Source organism: Macrobrachium rosenbergii, chromosome 1 (genome assembly GCF_040412425.1).
Source record: "Macrobrachium rosenbergii isolate ZJJX-2024 chromosome 1, ASM4041242v1, whole genome shotgun sequence".
Lineage (NCBI taxonomy): Eukaryota > Metazoa > Arthropoda > Malacostraca > Decapoda > Palaemonidae > Macrobrachium > Macrobrachium rosenbergii.
In genome coordinates, this window is record NC_089741.1 from 23,696,492 (window position 1) to 23,708,793 (window position 12,302).

At 36.7% G+C, this 12,302-nt stretch overlaps 1 protein-coding gene across 5 annotated transcripts in view; it reads right to left on the reverse strand.

Annotated features, from left to right (window-relative positions):
* Nucleotides 1-12,302, reverse strand: part of LOC136842054 (ankyrin repeat and BTB/POZ domain-containing protein 2) — a 503,426-nt gene that overhangs the window by 55,792 nt on the left and 435,332 nt on the right. The window contains exon 2 of one of the 5 annotated variants that reach the window (XM_067109470.1): nucleotides 1-33. This exon is cut by the window's left edge and continues 1,229 nt beyond it. The exons of the other annotated variants lie outside the window; for them this stretch is intronic. The gene's annotated coding sequence lies outside the window, so the exon portion shown is untranslated. The remainder of the gene's footprint in view (nucleotides 34-12,302) is intronic. 5 annotated transcript variants of the gene reach the window in all.

The window sequence follows — 12,302 nt, forward strand, 5'->3', positions numbered from 1 at the left end:
TTGCGGCTTACTTTTGATACTTAATTTCCTTTCCTATTAATAAGTATAAATAATATTGTGAAATAAAAGAAGTAAAAATTAAAAGAGAGTAAACATTTTTCAGCTCACAACTTCGATCAGTCATTTGCTTTGGACAAGTTCACGAACTTCTTATCAAAACACTTTTTTTTTATTCTGTTTTATTAATACAGTAATGCATTCAACAGCGACATACTCTTTAAAAATAACTGTTTGCTTCACTCCTTTAGAGGTTAAGTAATACCAACTAAAAAGTCTTTACGCAACTAGAGAATACGTTGGAAAACTTTCAGAATCTTAAGAATGTCCTCGCTATCCAGCGCTCTCTCTCTCTCTCTCTCTCTCTAGTAGATCGCCACAGATTGACAAGCACGGAGAGGGAGCAAATGGACAAAGGGAACTTGCTATCTCTCGAGATCACCAGTTCCTACTTAGTACTACAACTTTCTTTTCTAGAGATGGACTCTCTCGGAGCATTCGTCTGAAAAATAGTTTACAGTCTGTTGAGGTCGTATATGCCTCTCTGACATGTCTACCTTCAATTTTGTGGCTCATCAAGAGCTTTTATATTACGTGAAAGATTATTTTTTGGGATGTGTTAGGTTAACCATTAGTTAGCATGTCGCGCCACACAACAATAAAAAGATCTGTCCGACAAACTGGAATTATAAAATATATGTATAATACATACGCGTGTATATAATATAATATATATATATAATATATATATATATATATATATATATATATATATGTGTGTGTGTGTGTGTGTGTGTGTGTGTGTGTTTGTGTGTGTGTGTAATAATATAAATGCACTAATGGTGCTTTATTCTATTTACACACCCTACTCATCTCAGTTTTTATTTATTTTTGCTAATAATGGAAAATACGTTGCACATAACCAAAATGTTACCTGAATGATCTTAATGATTTTGTGAAGCCCGCGTAATATCAAACGATCAGTTTAACTGTTAATGATGTTGCTATTGTTTATTACTATTTTAGTAAAAGCAAATGCAGAAGAGGCATTACGGGGGAAATATACAAATAAAATGGAAGGAAAGTAAGACAAATCAATTACAACAATAACCAGTGCATATTCAATATGATCCGAATGATGAAAGCGATAAAGCAGCAGTCTTCATAATAACAATATCAAAGAACCTTCCTGATATAGAAGTGAAGAAGAAGAGTTACAGAAAAAATTCTACTAAGAAAAGTTACAGAAGAAAATTCGGCGTTAACATAAACTTGGCAAACCACCTTGAAACGTGGGCCTTCTTATAGGGCAACAAGGTACTATACAACACACATGGAGATATAAAAAAAATTCTAAGAACTTGAACAGTACATTAGCATTATGTAAATAGGCATGGCAAACTCAACAGCTGCCATGCACAACTGCAACAAATGCCTCTCTTTGTCATAATTACTCCAAGACTGGTAATGCTGATGTAATTTGAGTTTTCCTAACTTAATTTTTGTACTATATCCTTCTATATCATTGAGTGGTAAGTACAAAACTACATTCTTCCAGGAGAGAGAGAGAGAGAGAGAGAGAGAGAGAGAGAGAGAGAGAGAGAGAGAGAGAGAGAGAGAGAGAGAGAGAGAGCAAGTAAAGAAGCCCAAAGCTACAGTCAGTCGCAGTGTCTTTTTTATGTTATTGTTTTTCTGGGAATTTCACCCACAAGCCAGACAGCACATTACAGAAGTTTTGCAGACCTCTACACACACAACCTTCCCCCTCCCCCAACTGCCCTCTTCCCTCTTAACCATCCTCCACCAGTTTTTTTTTATTCTTTTTTTTCCCCTGGCTGCTGTCACCAAAGTCATCCAAGCAATTTTAGTTCAATGCAGCTTGCGGCCTCTCGCTCCTGACGGTCTGAGAACAGACCTAAGATCTCTTGAGTCGCAAGCACGAGGCCTACACTAAAAAATCAATGCAACTGCTATTCGACCATAAAATAAAGAATCTTGTCAAATTCGGAATAATTTATGTCCAAGGAATTCGCACCAAGTTAACAAACAAACATCCCACAAATTGCGCATATTTTGAACACCTTACAGCTCAAGTTCTTCCAGCATGAAATTGATATCAACTGATATCATGAGATGAGTGCAATGAACTTCAACTGAAAGAGAGAATGAATTTGGTCAATTTGACCAAGAAGTAATCTGTACATTAATTTGAATGTTGGAGTTAATAGGTAACTGAATGAAATCCTGATATGCAACCATTAATTCTCTCACTGGTGAAATTTGGCTTGAGTATACTCTATGAACAAACGGCCTCCGAGTCTGCAGAAAGTATCTATCTTAACACAATCGGACTTCAAGTCCACATATATAATTTACTTTGGTTCCGTGCTGTAAGCTGCATCTTACAATGACTGTCATTGCTCGACATTTCTCTCTTTTTTAAATAATAATAATAATAATAATAATAATAATAATAATAATAATAATAATAATAATAATAATAATAATAATAATTTATAAAAATCTCACAACCGCATGAGTCTCTATAATGGAGAAGAAATCCACAATGATGTCAGTGTAAATTTATATTAAAAAATATATATATATATAAAAAAGAGAACCTGCTCGATTCTCCTTTTCAACCAGAATGAGAAGGAGAATCGAGGAGGTTCTCGCAAGGTCTCGTTTTATATATATTTTTAATATATATTTACGCTGACATCACTGTGAATTTCTTTAATAATAATAATAATAACAATAATAATAACAACAAGATTTTCATATAATTTTAACTGACTCAAGAGGAGTATGAAGAGACAGGAAACAAAAAACAAATATGTAAACACTAAGCAAAAATTTTAAAGTTAATTTTTTAACAACGAATGCTAACAAGGCAAAAGAGAAGTCACACGTCCACACTTCATTCAAGGGACTTCAGAATGAGGCTGGCAAAGTGCGTGGGAGCAAAAGAATCCTTAAGGAAGCGTCTGCACTAGCTGACTGTGCACCTGCCTGTTCGTGTCAGAGGGATTAAATTCATGAAGTTCGTATCGACTTCTCATTTCTCTCTCTCTCTCTCTCTCTCTCGTAAGATGGTCAGAGTGGTTTGTGTGTTGACGACGTCTGGCAATCCTTATCTGTCCCGTCAAAGCTGATCTCTCTCTCTCTCTCTCTTCAGACACAACTATATATATGTATATATTTATGTATATACATAACACGTCACAGTAAACTTGATTGAAGGACACCACAGGACAATGACTGGGCGTAGGGCTTGGTTCTTTTGAAGTTTAACCTGAAGATTAAGGGGTTCGAATCTGGTTGTTCCTTCTAAGGAGAGCAATAGACCAAAGCTAATACATCACGACCAAATGTCCTAAGAGAGAGAGAGAGAGAGAGAGAGAGAGAGAGAGAGAGAGAGAGAGAGAGAGAGAGAGAGAGAAGAATGTTTTCTGAAGACAGTATTTCAGAAGGACGCACAAAATTTGCTCAACAACAAAAATTAGTTACAAGGCCTTTTTTTCATTCCATCAAGTAAAAATTTAAGGAGGTTTCACATGAAAAAGCTCGAACCGGACAAATTCTCAAATCATAAAATGTTTCACAATGAAAAAGAAAAAGAAATATAATCTAAATACAACCTAAATTCTTGAGGAACAACTGGGTGAGGCAAAACATTGCAAAGAAGGCTCTTTGTTTTAAAAATATCTAACAAACGACGAGATCCACAATTTGAACACGGATCTCTCTCTTTTATCCGTATGCGATCTTCTTCTTAATCCCTACCTCTGAGGCAGGTGGGAGAGGAATATCAAGAGGTGCTAAAGGTATCTTAATAGCAGCAAAGTCTGTTTGCCTTCCCGGATTAAAATGGTTTACCGGAGGCCTATGTCCACAACGTCAGGGAAATTGTCGCTTACCCCTAACCACTAGGAGATTGTATCTGGCCAAGTAACCTTCACGGAATGAAAGGAAGGGATAGGCGCCCTTGTTCAAATCAGGGCATTGTTCAGCCTTCAGTGCGGGAATGAGATAATCAAAATAGAGGCCCGGAATTTTTTTTTAGTCTAGGTCTGTAAGGTTTGGTGATTTAGTTCTCACGTGTAATAACATTACATAAATACGGCATGGCTTTGCTTAACAATGAAACTTACAACAGTGACACTAAATTCTTAAATTACGTAAATGCGTATGCATCCAAAACAAAAAGAAGTCACGGCAAAAGCAGTAATACTCTTAAATTCCCGTGAGTAACTTTAATATATCACATACCGTACAACGATTAACTGAACCTTGCGCAAACTATTCAGAGATAAAATTGTGATTTTGAGATAATTCCTCCCGTTACTTTATTCCTCGGTGATCTCTATTAAATGAACTGATATGCCTTCGATGTTTAATTTCACACAGACACACACACACACACTATATATATATATATATATATATATATATATATATATATATATATATATATATATATATATATATATATATATATATATATATATATTAAACAGGGACTTTGATCACAAGTGCTTTAGTGCTTTATTCTACATTTTCAAGTTCACACTGTCTTTTTCGTTTAAAGAACATGCTGCACAGATTAACAAACTGTATCCCCGACCCCCCGCCCCAACTTCTGTTTTTGTATATAAGGTTCTGTCAACTTCTTTTGTATTCAGTGTGAACTTGAAAATGTAGAATAAACTACAAAAGTACTTGTTCAAAGTCCCGGTTTTCACTCATCTTTTGACGTGGATTTTATAACATTCTCAAGCAAGCGTCCCTTCGTGCTGCATTGTGTGTGTATATATATATATACATACATACATACATATATATATATATATATATATATATATATATATATATATATATATATATATATATATATATATATATATATATATACTAAATACGGATGCGTTTACGTTTACCACTAACATGCACATTAAAGCTCAGATTCCGATTTCCAACATATTTTTCCATCCATCTTGGAAACCATTTGTGGATGCGACTACCGTATTCATGAACATTCTGAATTTTGAACAAGATGTCAATGCAGGTGTGAACATTTTCATTTCTTAATATCTCTGGCAGTCAACATGTCATCACAGAACAACACATAAAGCACAGGAACAATTTTTCACACCTATTCAGAGAGAGAGAGAGAGAGAGAGAGAGAGAGAGAGAGAGAGAGAGAGAGAGAGAGAGAGAGAGAGAGAGAGCTGTCACGTTTGAAACGAGGGTACACGTTTCTAATAGAGGAATAACAGTAATAACTAACACGAGAAGGGGAAAAAAAGTAATCAGCGTTAATAAGCTCTCGCCCCGATACAATTTTGTAGTAATAATGGCCTCACAATTAAGTTTCAATAACCCATTACGTATGTCTCGCTGTAATTAGAAAAACTGCGCTACCAACAAATTTATAACAGGTTAATTACTCTTGGAAGAAGGAGGGTTTCTTTTTTCCCCCGGATGGCCATTAAACTGACGAATTTCTTGCACGAACTTTATAGGTCTCCTCAAGAGAGCCCTCGTGGGAACAAGAGCGGAAATGCAACAGCTTGCTCTGAGTTTAATTTTTTATACTATTTATTATTATTGTTATTATTATTATCATTATGGGAGCGGATGCAGAGTAGGGAGACAGGGGTAGGAGTGAGAAATCCTAACCTCTCCTAGAATGCCGTGTCCTGACCTAACCAGATCTTACCTTCCTAACCTAATTTAAGGCGCCGCGCCCTGACCTGGCTGGGGGAGGTTCGCCCCCACCCCCTAGACCCCCCACGTAACACTGAATAACCCTGTTTCCCTACTATGCATACTACCCTTATTATTATTATTATTATTATTATTATTATTCAGAAGATGAACCCTATTCATATGAACGAGCCCACAGGACCACTGACTTGAAGTTCAAGCTTTCAAAGAATACGGTGTTCATTAGAATTAACTAACAGAAACTAATGGTAATATAGGAAGAAGAGATCACTTATTAAAAATGACAAAATCAATTAGTAAAACAATAAATAAAAAGATAAAAATGTACGTAAATTATTAAAATTATGAGTAAATCTAACATGAACAATTAAAATCCATATAGAAAGATTAGTCGCCTCGACAGGCGAATTGAAAAAAAGCATAAAATCATCAAAATAGACAATCATAGGGCTAACTGAAAGACTACTAACCTAAAGAGACGAATAAAAACCAGGATTAAATGCTCCTAGAAGTAAGAGACGAATAATCCTTAAGAACAAATATCCACGAGAAACGACCCAAAACCTCCCAGACAGAATGAAAGCGTCAACAAACATTTGAAGACAATATAAATATGAAATTTCCTGTTTCTTATGAAATTAAAAAACAGAAAACAAGCTTTACAAAAAAACTAAGAAAGGAAACGAAGAGAAAAGACTCCGAAGCAACGCTAAGAATTTGCAATATGCAAGCTGAAAAATTCGAGCACAAATGAAAACAACCCTCCCTCCACCACTTCTCTCTCTCGCTCTTCTTCTTCTTCCGTGACAACTTGGATGTGAGATGGGGTGGGGCGGGGGCATAGTGAGAGATTTCTCATTACACTTTTGAAAATTACGATGCTATAATAGTAATGTCCGCCTGGCTGATTGCCATGCAAGTGGACTATCTAAATGTCAAATAAATTTTACAACACACACATACATACATACACACACACACACACACACACACACATATATATATATATATATATACATACATACATACATACTGTATATATACCTGTATATACATATATACATATAATTTCTTGTACTGCAACATGTGAAGTAATATACCACACTGAATTTATATATGATTTTAATTTTCAAATAGGTAATGTAGTATCTATTTTCACGTTTGAAAGCTTTAAATTTCATATTCAAATGTATTCTCCTAGTTTCAGAAAAAATGAACTGTAAATCTGAATACTTCACCCTGTGCAAAATTACATTAATGGGAGAGAAATTCCGATTAGTTTAAATTCTTATTACGATAAAGAGCTCGTAAGTCAAAAGAGGTCATTTGTAATTCTTTTTTCCTAAAACAAAGAGACAGCAGTGACGTCATATCTTTTAGACGACGGGGAGGGGGTGATTTCAAGACGGGATGAGTACAGATCTGTCTGACAAAGAGGAAAATTACCACAATTACCACTGGTCTCATCTGCAACAAATCAGAACATATATACATACATACATATATATATATATATATATATATATATATATATATATATATATATATATATATATATATATATATATGTGTGTGTGTGTGTGTGTGTGTGTGTGTGTTTGTGCGTATCAGAAGAAGAAGAAGAAGAAGAAGAAGAAGAAGACCACTAAATAATGAACAATGATAATCTTAAGCTGATGCCCAAGACCATCTGTAGACCTAGCCACAGACCAACAAAAAGAGAAGAACAGTCATGTAACTAAACAATTCTCCATGACTCGAAATTAAAGGAGGGAAAATGTAAAGCAGAATAAACAGACACGTAACAGGAGAAGGATATATCACACATTTCTTCTCTCATCTCGAAAGGCAAAGGTTGATTCTCTTTAGGCCTATTCAGTCTCGCCACAGAATTCACAACTTAATGATGGTAGCCTTGGGCAAAGGCTGAAGCACCTCATATGAACCTTGTAGAAGATAAGTACTTCCAAGGGAATTTTTGTCATATTTCTTAAAAATTTGAATCTAAATTATTTCAGAAATGTACCATAAATTTGTCAGCTTTCTTACTCCACAAATAAGACTTTTACTTAACTGCATTTTTCTTTCTTGTCATATGAAAAGATCTATAGAGGTTAGGTTACTTCTTCGTTACACACTAGGTTGTGTTACTACTACTACTAGTACTACCTGTAACGAAACTGATAACATGTATTCTTCAATCCTCACTACCGGCAAATTATGGATGTCACTTTCATCTGCTTAATATCTGCCCTTTTGTCGTTTACTGGCGGACAGATCTGACGTTGCAGGGCAAAAGGGTAGTCGGTAACTGAAATGTTAAATCGGAAACAGCTCAATGTAATTTCTGTAGCTCTTAAATCATTACATCACACAACACACGAGCTCTTGGGGGAACTTTCTCTCTCTCTCTCTCTCTCTCTCTCTCTCTCTCTCTCAAACAATGACAAAAAGATTGGCTCACAATGCCATAACTTTTAAAAATATCAATATCTCTTTACACATCTTAAACGAATCTCCCAATAAAGTTCATCCGTCTTATCCTTCCCCACTTCTCTTGTCTACCTGCAAGTCAACTTCCCACCTGACCACTGTTGTCGCTGTAAAATTAAATTGGCCTTATGCCAGCAGGGGTTCTTGTTCTCCGTAGCACCCCGCAACACCTAACCCAATTGATTATTCGAAGAATCCCGTTTCCCAAAAAATCCTCTTCGCGGAACACGTGGGACCCTCTCATTCTTCTCCTTCTCCCCTTCCTTCTTCTTCCTTTCTTCCATGTGCTCCCAGCACCCTTCCCAACGATCGTTTTTTCCCCTGACATTCTCCCTACCTGTTACACCTCCCGGGTCCATTCCAGGCAGAGAAGATGATTTGGAGTAATAAAGGCGTCCCCACTGGATGTTCCAGGGCGGTTTATGGTTTTGTAGCCCCGGGCTACTATCTCATGCTTAGAGCTAAAGGAGAGGTACGATGCGCTAGGTAATAGGGAGGGAGGTAGAAATATACTTTTTCTTTCTTTTTAAAGGCGACGGATGGCGGGGGTGGGGATAACCGTACGTTTTTCAAGACGACAGCAGGGAGGAGGGGGGGGAGGGGGGCTTGAGTTAAGAGATACGGACAAGGGCACTACTACCAGTGGATGGCAAAAGAACCGTATGAAATGCAGTGACGGGGGAGGGTGGGGTTGGAATTAATGTTTATCACGGGAGGGTAGTCATCAACTACAAGAAAGTAAAATTATTTTTGAAATATGGTTTACGGTGTCAGGAAACAGAAGAAAATCAGGTCACGTTAAGGAGCAGTCAGAAAATGATTAATATTCAAGGAAAAAAAAAAAGTTAAACTTTGATGGACAGCGCAAATATACCACATTCTGTTAAAAAATTTATTTCCTTTGGAATGGAATGTTTAAAGACGTTTCTACGCTGCAATACCGTTAAAAAATTCTCAGGTGTAAAAAAACGAAAAGCAATTACGTATTTTTTATAAACATGACAAAGAAACATTCAGCCGAATAAGAAAGTAACGAGGTGTATCTAACGATCTCGACAAAAAGAAAGAGAAATCAAATTTAGCATGACCATCAATTTCCAAACACAAAAATACATGGTAACCTTCGCAATAACAACATATCAACTGGTACTTATAACACGAGTCATTCCATTACAAAACGGCAATAGCCATGGCAACCCCGATGTAATGACAACATACGCAAGCCAAATGACAAAATCATGCTGATCATTTATCCCGTATCGGTCGGAAAGGTTAAGGCAGTAGATGGAGGATGGGGTTTCCTAATTACCCATTCCTGTGGATTGCAAACCCAGGACATGACACCTTAACCTCTTGGGGTTTGTGTTTTGTTCACGGGTCTTCCATAGAGACAGTCAAACATCTCCTGAAGTTTCTCCTCCTAAGATAAAGAGAAAAGGAGGATCACAGACGAGGAGATGAAATGTTTCACGAGATCTTTTGTTCGCATAGTTAAATCAGTGGTAATGAAACACAGCCTTGAAACTGAGCCGGTAGAGGAAAATTAGAAAAAATGTTCATTGCCATCTATACTTAGAGGGCAGGGTAAATTGATATATATATATATATATATATATATATATATATATATATATATATATATATATATATATATATATATATATATGTGTGTGTGTGTGTGTGTGTGTGTGAAGGAAAGGTTACGAGGGAATACATTAGTTCCTTTGTAAGAAGCTAATATGATATAAAAGACTAAGCCATTATAAGTCATTACGTTACTTGTCGTGCCAAAGAAAATGTATGGTAAGATTGTGATGGTGATGTTAAGACATGAAAGAAGGACCGACGGGAGAAATACAGTGTGAGTTTGGACAAAAAGGGTGTGTGTGTGTGTGTGTATCAAGTATTTGCTCTGAAATAACTTATGATAGAAGTTTAGAAGTAAAGGGAATAAAGCAGATTTACGGAGATGCTTAGGAGTTAAAAGGTTGGTGCAAGCGAAAGAATAGCTCAAATTGTTCTGAAATGGTCTGGGAAGAATGGAAAAAGGCAGCCTGGTGAAGAGCGTGTGTAGTTCTGAAGTGTTGGAATGGGGGAGAAGAGGAATGAATGAATGACATAACATGAAGTAAATGCCTTTGTGTTCAGGAGAAGTGAGTGTGTGCAAGACTAGAGATGAATAGCTCAGCCTATGCAAGGGGTTCAGTATGCTACAGATAAGCTTTTTATGTATGATGTGGCTAATGTTGTGGAACTTTCCTGCACATGAGTTCATATACGATTCAAAAGGTAAAATAGAATATGACAGTGACTAATGTGTATTTCTTTTTTTGTCAGAGCAACATATGTACACACGCCCGCAAACGTGGCCAACTTCTACAAAGAGAATGGAATGATACAAGAAACAACACGACGAATCGATCATTTAACAATTGTTGTTGCAAGTGCTGTAAAATACATCACACCACAAGAACATAATACGGCTAAAGGAGTCGGAGATAAGAAGTCCCATTACCAGATGGAACCTGCTGTACAAAGTCAAAACCAAACAATTGTTAAAATTCATTCCAATTCAAGGCAGAGGAGAGATAGCAGTAAAACTCTAACTATCCTCTGCTCGAATCGGAACCACGTGATGACATGTGCTTTGCCAAAACCGAGAAACAGACGAAAGATAAAAAGGCCATTCCTTGCACGGATTCCATTCCCACCAAACGTGACCCAAGTGAATTTCAACACCCAGAGGTCATTTCGACACCTATGGGAGGTCACTAGGAAAATGGCCCAGGGGGTTACGACCCTCTTTGCACAAGCATCCAAAAGCCTAGGGGAAGGAGTCGGAGGGATGAAGGGGTGCTGAGAGAATCCGAGAGAGAATTTATGAGGGAACTCAAGGAGGGAATTCGCCTTTCTGTCTTCCGTAGCATTAAATGAGATGGAAATTGTACATTTAGATAACATTAGAATGCGTAGATTGGCTCACCCATTATCATCACTATAGGTGGTACAGCAGAGAGGGTCGGTAATGGGGACCCCTCTTACTGGTACAACGGCTCACCACCACCCTTCTTCACATCCCAGTACCATTTTCTTTTTCTACTTCTTCTTCTTCTTCTTCCCGTTCCTTCACTCTACCTTTCCATACATTTACATGTCTCCCGCGATATGATAAATGTGATGTTTATTTCCGACGAACATTTACTACTATAAACTGCAGAAATGTTTAATTATTCTATACATACTATTTCTTAATTGCATACTGGTACTTATGCAAGTACACAAGGCACATATTTGTATTTGTTCTTTGTCTACTGGAATTTCCATGCCCACTCTAACATCTGGAATCATTAACATAATTCTTTGTAATTGCATTGTTATAAATCAACACCTTGCAACTCCGGACTTCTTTTTGTGTGCGGGGAGAAGGTTACTTATCAAGGACGAATGTGGATTGATTCTCTCGTTTTTTACACATTCCAACAAACAAACCCCTACCGTACATTATTAACGTAATTCAAAACTTTATGCAGACCCAATTTCTTTCTAAACTAATAATTATTTCGACAGTCACCCATGAAGAACCATTGGGAACCCACCTGGCCGAGGACGAAACTCTTTAACTCAGTTATACAGTTATCAAAATAAAAAAAAAGTAAACGAATAAAGAAGTTAATCCACAGTGGGGAAACTAAAGTTAACTTTGCCTATAAGTGATGAAAGAAAATATTTAACCTGTCGTAAGGATAAAAAAAAAAAAAAAAAAAAAAAAAAATGAGCAGAGGGCAAATTTTTTGGGCAGGGAAAAACGATGGTGAACAACCTGAAAACCAATCGTGTAGGACCATATGTTTTTGGGATCATAAAAGCATGTGTGAAGCTCTCAAGCTTAGTAAGTGAACGTCAGTACAATTACTGTCAAACTGGAGTTTAAAGACACAGGGTTGCCAGTTGCAGTTGTAATAATGGTACACGTGGTACTACTAAAATAACATAAGCCCTTAATTCCCATACATGCATTTGCTGATTCCACTGCAAAGTCTCTTAACTTAATGAAGCTTCACCACAGCCATTTCGGGTAAATT